Raw genomic sequence first — 10956 nt, 5'->3', positions numbered from 1 at the left:
TTATTTTTTGTGAGTGTGCTGTTTGAATTTTCGGTATAAAATATTGTAAGTTACTAGGAGACAGGGTTTTACTTTTCTGACGCCTTCGATTATCTCGTGTTGTTTTTTTTTAATTTACTTTCAGGATTTTCAAATTCGTTAGAGTAAAGATCTGAAACATAAAATTCAATATTTGAGTACGTTATTATTCCCGTTCTGACTATTGTCACCAGCACTTTGTTGCAGTCTTTTACTGTATATTATCTGCTTTGTTGTATCGTGGACAAACAATAGGTTCGTTTCACATTGTTAGATGGTCACGTGGTTTGACAATGACTGGGGTTTAGGCAGAAAATCAGCGTTCGAACAGTCTGAAGTCTCAGATCGAAACCTTCATGTGCTAGTAAAGATAGCAGGAGATGTCACTTGGGTACCACAATCTCTTTATCTGACCATTCATTGGTGAATAAGATAAATAATAAGGAAACTGAAACCTGCGGTGAGAGACACGCTTGAATTCGTGACGTCAACAAAGTCTATAACTAAGTCGCCTACGGAGCGTCGTTCCAGGGCTTTGTTAGATTCAATTCATCAACCAGGCTGACTTCACGCTTGGGCAACTGCAAGGCGTTTAATTACTGGTCGTAATTTCATTAGCGATATTACGTTTGTTATGAAGTAGGTGACTGTTTTAATGGATAGATATTGAAGTTGTTCCCACTAGTTTCAAACAGTGTTACACACACACCTACTTAACTTCTCCGAGTTGGAATAGATTCACTTGTTTTTATTGTGATAATAACGATAAATTATTTCACATTTTTTAAAAGTTAAAACAGACGAGTATCAATTTAATCTCTTGTTTTAAAACAATGTCTTCCCTCTCAAGTTTTTAAAACAATGTTTTCCCTCTCAAGTTTTTAAAACAACGTTTTCCCCTCAAGTTTTTAATACAATGCATTTCCCCTCAAGTTTTTAAAACAATGTTTTCCCTATCAAGTTTTTACAACAATGTTTCCTCCTGAAGTATTTTGAAAACAATGTTTTCCCCCCTCAAGTTTTTAAAACAATGTTTTTCCTCTCAACTCAGAGAATGAGATATACATTCCGATTTATTTTCTTTGTATCGAATTCAAATGCTGCTCTTTCTTATTTATTCTGTATTGGAAAAACATAAATCTTTAACAGAGTATAAACAGGTTTTATATTCTATAATAATCGACAATGATTTATTTCTAACTTGTTATCCTTATTTTTTTAAAAAGTGAAAATTAGTTTTAATAAAACTAGGAAATTATAATTAATATAATTGTTTAAGCATGCTTAGCTTTTTACCAGAACATTTTTTGCCTAAAGTTGTACTAAGCCAATTTAGAAACCACAATTGATTTATTGTAAAGTATGTATGTTTCTACGTACTTTTTCCCTAAACTACGTATGTTCCTACAGAAGATTTACTGTAAGCTATGTCTGTTCCTGTGCATAATATTTATTGTAAAATATGTATGTGTCTGTAAATAATATTAACTGTTGCTTACTGTAAGCTAGGCATGTTCATTTGCTAAATATTTAATGTAAACTGTGTATGTTCCTACAAAGATTTACTGTAAGCTATGTCTGTTCCTCTGTATAATATTTATTGTAAAATATGTATGTGTCTGTAAATAATATTAACTGTTGCTTACTGTAAGCTATGTATGTTCATTTGCTAAATATTTAATGTAAACTGTGTATGTTCCTACAGAAGATTTACTGTAAGCTATCTGTGTTCCTATACATAACACTTACTGTAAGCTACATATGTTCCTGTATATAATATTTACTGTAAGCTACATATGTTCCTATACATAACACTTACTGTAAGCTACATATGTTCCTGTATATAATATTTACTGTAAGCTATCTGTGTTACTATACATAACATTTACTGTAAGCTACATATGTTCTTGTATATAATATTTACTGTAAGCTATCTGTGTTCCTATACATAACACTTACTGTAAGCTACATATCTGTGTTCCTATACATAACACTTACTGTAAGCTACATATGTTCCTGTATATAATATTTACTGTAAGCTATCTGTGTTGCTATACATAACATTTACTGTAAGCTACATATGTTCTTGTATATAATATTTACTGTAAAATATGTATGTTCCTGTAGATAATATTTACTGTAAAATATGTATGTTCCTGTAGATGATATTTACTGTAAACTATGTATGTTCCTACATGATATTTCCTGTACATTATATGTGTTCCTACATAATATTTCCTGTAAACTATGTGTATTACTATGCATAATATTTACTGTAAGCTATGTATGTTTCTACATAATACATTCTGTAAGAAAACATAGTTTAAAATAAATATTATGTATAGGAACATACATAGTTCCTATACATAATATTTATTTTAAACTATGTTTGTTCCTATACATAATATTTATTTTAAACTATGTGTGTTCCTACAGAAAATTTACTGCACACTATGTTCGTTCCTGCAGACGTTTTACTATAAACTAGGTATGTTACTACAAACAATTTACTGTAAACTATGTATGTGAAGTTCCTACAGAAAATGTACCGTACACTTTTTCTATTTAGTAATTCTAATTTCCAGTTCTTAAAAACACATTTAAAGAATCACTTAGGAATATTTTCTATGTATGTTTAATGCTTATTAATTTGGAACGTATTTCATTTACTTGTTGAAGGTTCTCATTTTGAAACGTTTCCTACTTGGGATTCTTATAGAACATGTTCATCTTCTTATTGGAGGATATTTTAGGCCAAAGTTACACGATATCAGTCTGAAAATTCATAATCTTTGTGTTTATTTAGAACACATGAGAGAATTACTCAACATTTTTATCTCTGTTATTTTGTGGCTGGAAGTAGCGTAGTGGTTGGCGTGCCAGGACTGGGAATCTAAGGATTCATGGTTCGCGTTAAGTTGTCTCAAAACTCTTTCCTCGCTTTGGGGACGTGACTGTCAACTCCCGTTATTCGGTCAGATGAGCGCAGTCTAAGATTTGGCAGCTGAGGTTGTCGACTAGGTGCCTTCTCTCTAATCTGTAAATTGAAAATTAGGAACGTTTGTGCGTTGATATTCCTTTTGTAGCTTTGTGAGAAAATTCTCAAACAAACACATCGTTATTTTGTAATAGAAATCTTGTTCGATCTGTCTCTAAACGGAATAATTTCATTTTCAATATGTTTTTATTCATGATCTATAGAGTTACGAGAAACTCGGGGATTTTCGTATATTTACACTAACCTCAATACATTTATCGCACACCTTCACTTTGGATTTCCCATATTTTCATTTCATTTTCTGTTACTTTTTTAGACATTAGTGGCAGATGGTCGATGACCCCCTAAATTTAGGGTCTTTAATATACACATACAAAACCCTAGCTGTGATAATCAGCTTTATGAGAAAGTCTTCATTGAAAGGGTCTTCCATTTCTTAAGATAAATCCATCACCTAGCTAATAGCTATATCTTATTGTGTAGTGTTCCTCCATTTTGTTTTATTTGTGTAACATTACCGTGATGTTGGAAAGCATCTGCTAAAGACAAAAGCCTCCACTGATAAATCTATCCCTTTCTTTTCTAAGTGAATGGGTGGGACAGTCCGGACTGCCTAATGAATTAAAAGCTTTTCTCTTAGGTCCGATTACCTGTGATGTTTCCAAACAGCTCTAGAAATAACATCTTATTGAGAGCTACAGGAAATAAGTCTTAAGGACACTGTGTGTTGTCGAAGTACCACACCCAGCACAATCCTCTCTCAGGAAATTATTACTTCATCACAATCTCCATCTTTCCACATTACCTGTCATCGCGAAAATTTGGCGAATATTGAGAAAATAATCGTGCCTTTTACGATGTCTATCTTCAGAACCTGCACGTGTATCGGAAATAAGAAGCCTTTAACGCAACGGTTGAGAATGGGTTTCCAAACATAGTTTTATCTAGTTACAAAAAGTGTTTTCACATTATAAAGGTAACAGAATACTGACAGTAAATTATTGGATGAAACTCAACTTAAACAGGTATATCTTTCTTTCTGTATAGCTTAACTTTAAAGATGATAAACATCTCAGTAGAAAGAAAGGTTTGTTTAGCTTAAAACATGTATATTTTTTTTTTTTTTGCCAGGGTTTATCATACAAGTGTTTGTAGATAAAACTAACGTTTGTGTTTAATAGTTAACCTGTTCTAATTAAGCTAATCTATTCTACTGATATAAAAAAAATGTTACAACAAAATTTTGTTGATTGATCTAATCCGGATACTTAATAAATTGAAAACTAGGAGACTTGAGAACGGAATCGATTAACACTGTTAAAAGTTAGCAACATCAGAGAGTTCCCATGTCTTTCGTTGAAGTCCCTAAAGTTTCAGTTTCTACTCTAGCCTTATCAATGCTAAGTTTATATTTTGGCTAAAATCCTGTGAAGTTTTATATCTCAGAGAAGATTTAGTTTTTAAACAATAGCTATTAACAAACTGTTTTTAAACCAAACTGATCTGAAGCTGCGATTTCTACTGTTTATATATAAACTGCATTGACAAGTAACGATATTTTTACTATACTATATTGATAAGTAACGATATTTTTACAATACTACATTGATAAGTAACGCAAATTTTACTAGACTATATTGATAAGTAAGGAAACTTATCAATGTAGTCTAGTAAAAGTTTCGTTACTTATCAATGTAGCCTAGTAAAAATATCGTTACTTAACAATGTATTCTAGTACAAATAGCGTTACTTATCAATGTAGTCTAGTAAAAATATCGTTACTTATCAATGTAGTCTAGTAAAAATATCGTTACTTAACAATGTATTCTAGTACAAATAGCGTTACTTATCAATGTAGTCTAGTAAAAATATCGTTACTTAACAATGTAGTCAAGTAAAAGTTTCGTTACTTATCAATGTAGTCTAGTAAAAATATCGTTACTTAACAATGTAGTCTAGTAAAAATATCGTTACTTAACAATGTAGTCTAGTAAAAATAGCGTTACTTATCAATGTAGTCTAGTAAAAATAACGAAACATTTACTAGACTACATTGTTAAGTAACAATATTCTTACTAGACTACATTGTTAAGTAACGATATTTTTACTAGACTACATTGTTATGTAACGATATTTTTACTAGACTACATTGTTAAGTAACGGTATTTTTACTAGACTACATTGCTAAGTAACGATATTTTTACTAGACTACATTGTTAAGTAACGGTATTTTTACTAGACTACATTGCTAAGTAACGATATTTTTACTAGACTACATTGTTAATTAACGATATTTTTACCAGGCTACATTGATAAGTAACGAAACTTTTACTAGACTACATTGTTAAGTAACGATATTTTTACTAGACTACATTGTCAAGTAACGGTATTTTTACTAGACTACATTGATAAGTAACGATATTTTTACTAGACTACATTGTTAAGTAACGATATTTTTACTAGGCTACATTGATAAGTAACGAAAATTTTACTAGACTACATTGTTAAGTAACGATATTTTTACTAGACTACCTTAATAAGCAACAATATTTTTCGTAACCTCTTATACAGGTTGATTATTAAGTAAATTACATTCAGTATTTATATTTCTCTGCATATTTCCAGTGTTTATGTTGTTTAGATAAGTAGAAATATTGTTCGTTTTGTCTTTTTTGCATCATTGCTGTTACACAACCGTTCGTTTTTTGTTTTTGTTTTTTGCATCATTGCTGTTATACAACCGTTCGTTTTTTGTTTTTCGTTTTTTGCATCATTGCTGTTATACAACCTTTGAATACATTATTATTGAGGTCAGAATATTTATTGTATCAACTGAATATTTTCGTATTTAAATATTAAGTCGACATCATCTTTCTGGTAGATTTTGTCTAATTACAATTGAAAATTGAAGTGGGCATTATTCCTTATAGCAGACAACAGTTTATTTTTCTCTTTGAAATTCCAGTAATGGAAACTTTTGTTAAAGCTCTTGACCTTTACGCTGATATTTATTCTAGTCGTTAATCTTAACTCAGCAACATGATAAAGATGGAACCTACTTTTCGTTGACTCGGCTTCTCGCTGACAGCTGTTTAGTCCAGAAGTCCTACATGTTTATCCGTGCACGTCCAAAACAGTCACGTTCAAGAAGTGGATTGTTCGACAGCTGCCTGCAAAGCCCAACCATCAATAATTCTGGTAAAAATAAACGCTTGGTAAAACGCTCTGTGTGACTTAGGCAAAACATCACCCTTTTCAAATGTATCAATATCTAATTCGACAATGTTTATATTGGTCCTCTTCGAAACAAATCACGTTACTTCTTCCCCCCTCACCTGTTAAAGTAATGACCTATCAAACAAAATCTTTAACTCGCATTAAACTACTTCAAAGACTTATTATCAGGCCTATTTGACCTGAGATAAAGTTGACTTTGAATTAAGTATTATTACTACCTAGATGTACGAAAAATCGACTCTGTAGGTCCCATATTAGGCGCAAAAACAAACCATAAAATGACAAAAGTTTTATAGAAGTAACTTCGTAAACGTTCTAGAACGTTTCACATTTGAGGGGTCAAACTTAACAATCAACAACTTTACATGAATACAAAAAGTAGATTAAAACGATTTGTATATTGTTTACTCTTTAAGATGCTGTCATGTTAAGGTCTATATGGCGTGTGAATTTTCTGCTCTGTGAAAAAGGGATTTAAACAAGAAGCAACAGGTGTTATGTGTTGCTAGCCTAGAGAAGAACCCAGCGATTAGTAACAATCGAAACACTTTGCCCTTGGTAACAATCGAACCATGTAGCACTTAGTAATAATCGAAACATTTAGCACTTAGTAACAATTGAAACATTAGCACTTAGTAACAATCGAAACACTTAGCACCTAGTAACAAACGAAACATTTAGCAGTAAGTAACAATCGAAACACTTGGTACTTAGTGGCAATCGAAACATTTAGCACTTGGTAACAATCGGAACGCTTTCCACTTAGTAACAATCGAAACACTTAGTATTTAATATATGCAGTATTTTTTTATGACCACAAGGCTAAGTGTAATAATGAATGCCATCGTATTTTCAACTTAGTGACACCTTATGCGACACATGGGCTAAATGGCCAGGTCAAAGACCGGAGATTCATGCATAGCCGATCCTAATTTGAATGTGCTGACCAAAGAGAGGGCAACGACTTAGCAGCCCCCATAACCGATATAATTACTCTTAACTGGATAGTGGATTTGTCTGTTGCTTTTATATATTCGCTTAAATTTAAAACCGTGCCAGTAGCATATCGAGGATTCAAACCTTGTACCTTTGGATAAGCAGACCGGCATAAAAACTATTACGTCACACTCGGGCCACTTTTTTTGTTTATATTTGGCATGATTTTGCATCTATAATCCAAATGATATACATTATGTTTGCTGGAAACTTTGAAAATGGACCTTCGTGATCGATCAAACTGACGCCTCAGTTGTTAAGTTTTTAAGAGTTAACTATTCCTAGAGCATAAAAGTTTCAAAACACCAGAGATTCTAATACACTTGGGGTCGTAGCTTTATGTTCTGACTCCACCAAATCTCACATCTTCTACAATTCCCAGTTGCTGTATGAATATTCTAATAGGCTTGGGGTCGTAGCTTTATGTTCTGACTCCACCAAATCTCACATCTTCTACAATTCCCAGTTGCTGTATGAATATTCTAATACGCTTGGGGTCGTAGCTTTATGTTCTGACTCCACCAAATCTCACATCTTCTACAATTCCCAGTTGCTGTATGAATATTCTAATACGCTTGGGGTCGTAGCTTTATGTTCTGACTCCACCAAATCTCACATCTTCTACAATTCCAAGTTGCTGTATGAATATTCTAATACCCTTTGGGTCGTAGTATTATGTTCTGACTCCACCAAATCTCACATCTTCTACAATTCCCAGTTGCTGTATGAATATTCTAATACGCTTGGGGTCGTAGCTTTATGTTCTGACTCCACCAAATCTCACATCTTCTATAATTCCCAGTTGGTGTATGAATCTGTTAAAGTCATCATACTATTCTCCTTCGAACTATATATATTCTACTTGACATTGAAAAACAATTAAAGCAAAACAGAGAGAATTTTCTCAACCATCTTAATTTGAGAATGCTGGTATCTGGAAATAACAGCAGTGATTAAAATATTCCCTCTTTCTCCGTTTTTTTACCCTTCAATTCCTTGTATGAGGTATATGTGAGAGCAGGGCTTAAACTCCATTCTTACCTTTCAAATCCTAGTAAATGATGAGTAACAGTATGGATTATTTATCCATCCAATCATAGCATGTGGCAAGTGACACCAAGGACTGAAGAAGTCTCTCTCCTTTCTTACCGTTCCAATCCTAGCATGACACTCCTGACAGAGTTTTAATTTTATTTCTCTCTCTCTTGCCGTTAAAATTCCATTATCTATCTATCTATATATCAACATATTTTTAAAATTTCGAATTAAACCACACATGAATACGCCATTAAAGTAGTCACTTATTATTGTAGTTGTTACCTTTAACTGCACAGAACACTCTTCTACATAATTCACAGACAGAACAAACGAGAGAACGTACATTAAAAAGCTTTGTTTTAAGAAACCCGTATATATTTACACCAGCACTTTGTATCCATAGTTTCAACAAAACCTGTCGTGTGTCCTACAGTTGTTGGTATCTTGGTGATATAAAGAGACCGTCTTTTCTAAGTGGTTGTTCAGAGAAACTAACAATTCTGTATATTAATCTCAGGTGTTAGGGAATAGAAGCATTCTAAAAGTGTTAGTGTAATAATCTTGTGTTACATGATCACTAGGTTATGAGCAATGTTCTTACCATAATGTAAAAGCTTAATTTTATATGCTGCCAATATATGGAACAAGAACAAAACACTTAGAAATTTTAAGTCTAAATCTTATGAGAGGTACACACTGATATAAAGACCTGGCATACGAAAAAATTATATTGCTTTTTATCATTATCGCAGAGTTTAATTTATGCCTGTACAAGAATCGTCTCCTCCTCCCTTTTGAAATAATTTTCTAAATCCCTTATTTACGTTTACTTTTAAATCTCGTGTTTGACTGTGTTAACGTCTTATATCGTAAAGATAACCTTCATACTCAAAACATAATAACCCGCTTCTACACGTCTTAGTTAATCAGTTCCGGTGATCGATATCACTATGCCGGCGGAAGACGTTTGGTTTGTTTTGAATTTTGCGCAAAGCTACACGAGGGCTATCTGCACTAGTCGTCTCTAATTTAGCAGTGAAAGGCTAGAGGGAAGGCATCTAGTCATCACCACCCACCGCCAACTTTTGAGCTACTGTTTTACCAACGAATAATGGGATTGACCGTCACATTATAGCACCCCCACTGCTAAAAGGGCGAGCATGTTTAGTGTGACAGGGATTCGAACCCGCGACCCTCATATTGCAAGTCAAGCGCCCTAACCGCCTGGTCATGCCGGACCCCAGGAACAGACGGACCGACGTAAAGAGAAATGTATATTTTAACAGATGTTTAGATGTTACATAGATGTAACTTTTATGGGTTAAAGAAACGTTTTTCTAGAATCCTTCAGAATGTTAACGGAACTTATGAAAAATCACAAATTTGTCAAATATATCCTCTGTCAAAATACAGGAACGGATCAGAGAACTGTCAAAATACAGAAACGTTTGCTCAAACGGATCAGATAAATGTCATAATACAGGAACGTTTGCTCAAACGGATCCGATAACTGTCAAAATACAGGAACGTTTGCTCAAACGGATCAGATAACTGTCAAAATACAGGAACGTTTGCTCAAACGGATCAGAGAAATTACGGATCTGGTTTTCGATCCGTGTTAATCCTCAATTAGGTTCATTCAAGTAAAAATAAATAATTACGATAAACAGTTAATATTAAAATGCCGTGTTAATACTTATTATTAATAATTACACTAATTCTGTACTATAAATGACTGAAAGAAAATTGATAAAAATTACACTTCGTTAATTAATTTAGTTCATACCATAATAGTTGTTCGTGCAGATAATATAAATAGCATCTCAACCACTACTGTCTCTCGTATCACAGTCGGTCTGAAGAACCTTATAGTATTGAGCGAAATGCCTCGTCAGCACTTGATATATCAGATACAATGTGGTTGACTTAGTGCAATACATTCTTCTTTACTTTCACTAGCGGCACAGTGGCATGTCTGCGGAGCTACAACGCTAGAATCCGGGTTTCGATACCCGTGGTGGGCAGAGCAACGATAACTTATTGTGTAGCTTTGTGCTTAATTACAAACAAACAATACTTTCACTATAGGCTCTTAGAATCTATTAGTGCTTACGTTTTGATACAATATAGTAAAAAAAGCTTCCATTAAAGAAAAATTTCTTTCATGTCAAATCAAGTAGTGAGATAAAAAATAAAAAAAACGTTACTTGAGATGATTTTTTTATTTTTCATGTGTTAATCTATTATCTTATAAGTTTCTATGTTTAATGCAACATTTTACAAAGTTTATGTGCTTTGATGCCTAGTGTGAGTTTTCATGTGGATCCATGTGCTAATCCGTTATTTCAAAGAAATGTAAGTATGTAAGTTCATATAAGTTTATGTGCTACCTGAGAAGATTTACGTTGTTTCGTGTGTTAATGTGTTATTGCAGATAATTCTCACGCATTTTCATGCGTTAATGGTGGAAAGATGAAAAACAAATTTAGAAACGTGTTGTAGCCTTTATCAACTTCGAGTTTCACGTGCCCTAATTAAAAAACAGAGTTCTCAAATGTCATATTTATTTTTTACAGTTACGCTTTCCACAATCAATGTTGCTTATAAAGCTTATCCCTAGAAGAATGTGTTCACGAACCCAATATCCCAACTAAAAGTAAATATTTAAT

The 10956-nt window shown here is 33.0% G+C and overlaps 1 long non-coding RNA gene across 1 annotated transcript in view; it reads right to left on the bottom strand.

Annotated features, from left to right (window-relative positions):
* Positions 1-2860: 2860 nt before the first annotated feature.
* LOC111088564 overlaps positions 2861-10956 on the bottom strand; it is a 68919-nt gene continuing 60823 nt past the window's right edge. The window contains exons 2-3 of the long non-coding RNA XR_002613039.1: positions 6076-6186; positions 2861-3055 (exon numbers count right to left, since the gene is read on the bottom strand). This is a non-coding gene — a long non-coding RNA (uncharacterized LOC111088564). The remainder of the gene's footprint in view (positions 3056-6075; positions 6187-10956) is intronic.

This window comes from Limulus polyphemus, unplaced genomic scaffold (assembly GCF_000517525.1).
Source record: "Limulus polyphemus unplaced genomic scaffold, Limulus_polyphemus-2.1.2 Scaffold4014, whole genome shotgun sequence".
Lineage (NCBI taxonomy): Eukaryota > Metazoa > Arthropoda > Merostomata > Xiphosura > Limulidae > Limulus > Limulus polyphemus.
The sequence above is the reverse complement of the archived record's forward strand: the minus strand, read 5'-3'. Positions and strand labels throughout refer to the sequence as shown.